Raw genomic sequence first — 5,272 nt, 5'->3', positions numbered from 1 at the left:
CTTCCAGAATAGCCACTCTTTCATGCTGTTCTATATGTAAGTGAAATGCTCTGTTCACATTTTGATGATTTTGTTCATTGTAAAGACAAAGACAAATGAGAGACCTGCATATATAAGGAAAGTAGATCATAGAAACAAAATTATCAATCAGATTAAAGACAGCTATATTTTTAATCAGTGTTCAATTTACCATTATCTAAGTTTCTTATGATCAACATGAAAACTTGGAAGTGGAAGCTGAAGAAAGAGCATTAAAGGCTAGAATTAGTTTGGATTGTTGGACAAATGGATTAAATTGATGGCTTGGTTATGACTTAGCTAGAAGAAATGAATATTTGGTTAATCACCATGAACTAAAAATGTATGCAATTCCTTTCATACCTTTCACCCATCTCTCTGAACTCTGCCCTCTAGATTAGAGCAAGATGGGACAAAAAGAGGAACACCTTCTTCTATATGAAATCTTTTACTTTTAGTACTCCCGCCCTCTAAAATTTAACAAAGGAAATAAATATTTCCCATGTATAAAGTAGAAAAAAAGATGATGGTACATGATAACACAAATATTCATTGTACACAATTTATATTTCTTTTTGACCTTTCTCCATTTCTGTGCATTTAGAAATTTTTCAGTGCCCAACTTTTCTTTCCTTTTCTTTAGAATCTAGGGGACAATGCTACTTCTAACTGCCTTCTACTTCCTACTGCCTATTGCTAAGTGAGGGGGGGAAAAGAAAAAGGAAAAATTGGCAAAAAAAAAAAAAAAACTCAGTAAAAGAAAACAAATTCCCACATTGGATGTGTCAGAAAATGTGTACCTCATTTTTTACATTAGACCCAACATTCTGTCATGAGGTGGGTAGTATGCTTATTTGGTCTTCAGGAATCATGGTTGGTCATAATTAGAATTCTTAAGTCTTTGTTGTTTTTCTTTACAATGTTGACATTATCATGAGCTCAGAGCCTCATCTGATCATCAGTGCTGACCAGTTTACCAATGTCCTTCTTAAAATGTAGCCATTACGATAGTACTCCAGATGTATTCTTATAAGAGTAGTAGAGCTACTACAAATTTATGTAGCATGATTTCAAGTGGACCCTTGATACTACAGGCCAATCCTTTTCCATTTCTTTAATTAGATTCCATACTCCACAGCAGCTATTCCAAAGCATTTTATCCCTCCCCCAGCATCTCAGTTGAGAATCTTTCTGATCTTGATTTTTATAGAAAAAATCGAGGCCTTCTGCTGAGAGCTCTCTTTTCTCTCTTCCTCTTCATTTCATACACAGATGCCTTCTACCACGACCTTCTTCATACATCTCTCATGATAAAGTAGCTCTTCTTGCTAAGTCAAGTCCTTCTACAAGTGATGACCCCATTCCAAATCTGTCTTTTTCAATTTTTCTGAGCTCTATCATCCCTGCTCTCACTGCTAATCTCTCCTTTTCTTCTTGCTGCTTTTTTACTGCTTACAAATATGCTTATGCTTCCTATATCCTCAAAAAACCCTTGTTTGATCCCACCAATCTGTGTAGATGTCATCCTCTAATTTTTTTTCCCTTTCGTGGATAAATTTTTTGAGAAGACAATCTATGTGTTTCCTAACCTTATCACTAAATGGGCATTGCCTCAGTCAAACTGAGCCGTGGGAAAGACCTTAGCTTAAAAAGGCCATGTCTTCCACTATATTGGGGGTCATCTTCAGTCATCCTAATCTAGGCTTTGACACCAGACCCAGAGGCCTCTAGAAGAAAAAGTGAGGCTGTTGATTTAGCACAGCTCTCCCTTACTTCAATTCGCTTATGAGTCATAGCATCCCCTTTGTGATGTCTTTTTAAAAATTTAAATAATTTTATTGAGACAATTTTTTTTTATAAAAAAGATCCAATCACTAATAACATTGAATTTTTTCATGATTATTGCACCATCTAGTGATCTACTCTTAATTTGTATGAAGGTCTCATTACATCCAGCAACAGAAAAGCATTTTCAGTATAAAAACTGTATATGTTATACCCAATATATTTTATACACATACAACAAAGATATTTAAAAATAAGTTCTTGTATAGTCTGATCATAATTCTTATATCTAGAAATGCTGGCTCTGCAAGTCTATAGACTTTCTTGTTTTACCAACAATCATGACTGTTTTCCCCAACATTACATTTTAAAGGATGATTTTCCTTGTAAAGATTTTGTTACAAGTTCAGCTCTTTAAGTAAACTGGCTTCTTCAGCCTTTGGGTTTGTGCATTCTTCAGTTAGAAGTGACTAATAAAAAGCTTCAAACCTTCCCACAACATTCCCAGTCTTGGGTTGTCAGTTAGTCTGCGAAATATTGTGGTAAGTTTTTCAACTTCTATTTCCATTAATAACATATATAATATTTTCCATAAAAAGTAGACTCTTTAGATTTGTTCATTTTTGTGATGTCTTGATCCTCTCTGACAATGAAGAACAAATCACAAGAACAATGAGCTAGAAGTAAGATGTCTCACAAAAGGAACTTAGCTTTGCATCAGGAATTGAGTCTAAGAACAGAATTCAGAGTCATGTGACTGCTTTTCTAGCCTTGACATCTCCACCCTTCCACCTTTTTCTTTGGTGGCTAAGTTCCTCCCCAGAACTTGCATTGGAGAAAATGATTGAGCTAGTCATGTTCACTTCTATTTCTCTTTTGTTCTTGACTTCTCCAGCTTCTTTACTTCCCTCTGACATTGGTAAACATTTTCTTCACCCTGTTTTTCAACTCTCCATTATATATTGTCTTCCCTGTTAGAATTTAAGCTCCTTGAGGGCTTGTTTTTCTTTCTGCTTGTATTTGCATTTAGCAGAAAGCCTAGCTAGTAACTGCTTTGATATCTATTTATCTATGTATCTTTTTATTTACATACCTCTTGATGAGTTGAGGGAAACTGTGGCAGGGAACTAAAGCCAAAACATTTTAGAATAAAGGACCAGGATTTTAAAGTATGTTTTTAAATGAGTTATTCAGATAGTGGGAGTACAATGGGAAAAGGAGTAGGTTGTCTAGTAGCTCCAAGTGAGCTTGCCGAAGTACATTTCTTCTCTAGGGGATTCTAAGCTCTCAGAGTAGTTCCATAATGATAGCTAGGTGGTGCAATGGGTAGAATGATATGTCTGGGGTCAGGAAGACCCCTCACTTTAAAATGGGAATAATAATAATAGCAACTAACTCTCACTCAGAGTTATAGTAAGTATCAAATGAAACAATCAAATGAAACAATAACTCCAAACCACTTAGTACAGTACTTAGTACACAGTAAACACTATTTTCTCAAGGGGATGGTGGTGAAACAAAGTATTATTAGAATGATGGGATATTGTCTGTCTGATAGGTAAAAGTATATTTCCTTTCTAAAGGGAATCTGGAATATGGGGTACCATGGGACTTTTACAATATCAGAGAAAGTTAAAACCACTGAGAGATGGGAGAATTTTCTCGATTATTATGGGACATTGTGAGTGCTTTACATTTTCTGCAGGATGAAATAAGCAGAGTCTCATACCTATTATGTACATTGTTACTTTGAGTATTTATATAAGATCTAGAAACTCTTTTCTGCTCACATTTGTGGAAAATTAGACACGAACATTACAAACTAAAGATACATTGATGGGAGGGAGGGAATTCCCAAGATTAGATTCATTTTGGGGCCCCAAATAACAGTAGTATCACATTTCAAGGATTTAAGATGCTTTCCTTAGGATATAACTGTAGTGGAGGGAGTACAAGTATTATCATATCTCTCCCTTACCCTTTTGTTTTATTTGCAGATGAGAAAACTGAGGCTTAGGGACACACAGATAGAAAGTGGTAGAGGATGAGATCTCAACCCAGTTTGCCTGATTATAGCTTCAGTGCCATTTCCATGCCACCATGCTTCCCCTGGCATGTCATAGCACCAGTAAACTTCCAAGTACAATAAGCCAATGACCTTTCTTTCCACTTCTCTTCTTCCTTGACTTTTCTACCCATTATTAGACAGTTTTTATTTTATTTTTAGGTTCACATTTTCTGTTGATCACCCCATCAATAATTTTTCCTCTCTTGACTTTAGAAGGGCCACACATTTCTTTCTCCTCTCTTTTTTCTAACTACTCCTTTCCTATCTCACCTTCTTTCCTTTCTCTGTTAAGATGGGATGATCCAAGATTCCATACTTGGCTATTCTAACCCTTGGGAATCTCCTTCATTGTCATTATTTGAATTCATACCCCTACACAAAATTCATAAGTTGTTATTACCAGTCCTGTCTCATCTTGGGTTTTCCAGGCCTATATCTCCATGTGCTTACAGAACATCCCCCACCAACATCTCAAACTCAACTTGTTCACATCTTCATAACTAAGCTTATTAATTGAAAATAGTATCATGGAAAAAGAAGTGGATTTGTGGTCTAAAGACCTGAGCTTAATTTTAGTTTTGACACAATAGCCATGTGAGTTACATAAATAATTTTCTCTCTAAGAGTTTCACTGTTTTCATTAGTAAAGTAGGTAAAGTAATACATTTACAGGATTTTAGTGTGAAATCTACTTTGTAAACCTTAAAATCTTAAAGAGAGATTTGAAATATTATTTTCCCACAAAGTTTCCCCTTTCCCTTGATTTTGCTGTTTCTTTCTATGTCATTATCACCTACCCATGTTTGAAAAAATTTTTTTAAATCTTCACCTCCATCACTTCTCATATCTAATCAGTTGTGGCACAAGTGTCAGATCTTTAACTGCTGTTTTTTTTTTTTTTTCTGGTGTCTGATCTCTACTTCTATGCCTCTTTTTGTTTTATGTATATACATGGTTTTCCTTTTTAGCATTTTGTACTGGCAAGTACTGTATTTCATTACCCTGAAGAATGTTGTTGGATCAGTACCGATTGCTATCTATTCCGTTTGTGCTTATGAAATTTTTTTATAGCTGTATTCATTAGTAAGAATTTGTATTAACCTATTAACTAGTGTTAATGAGCTATATTAATTTTAAACCTCATTAAATCTTTGTATATGAAAGTTTATACTCCCCTATGGAATCTCAGAATATTGCATGTAGAAGCTCAAAACCAAAACCAAAACCAAACATAAGCATCTTATGACTCCTTGAATTCCTCACTTGGGAGAAAAACTCAAGACTAGTCTCCTGGCACTTGCCAAATAATTACCTTGTGATTTGTAAGTGTTAGTTGTCATTTGTTCTTTTCTTGGTCCCACTTCTTTTTCTTTTTTTTTTTTTAAATAATTTTTCTTAATG

Source organism: Antechinus flavipes, chromosome 4 (assembly GCF_016432865.1).
Source record: "Antechinus flavipes isolate AdamAnt ecotype Samford, QLD, Australia chromosome 4, AdamAnt_v2, whole genome shotgun sequence".
In the NCBI taxonomy this organism is placed as follows: Eukaryota; Metazoa; Chordata; class Mammalia; order Dasyuromorphia; family Dasyuridae; genus Antechinus; species Antechinus flavipes.
The sequence above is the reverse complement of the archived record's forward strand: the minus strand, read 5'-3'. Positions refer to the sequence as shown.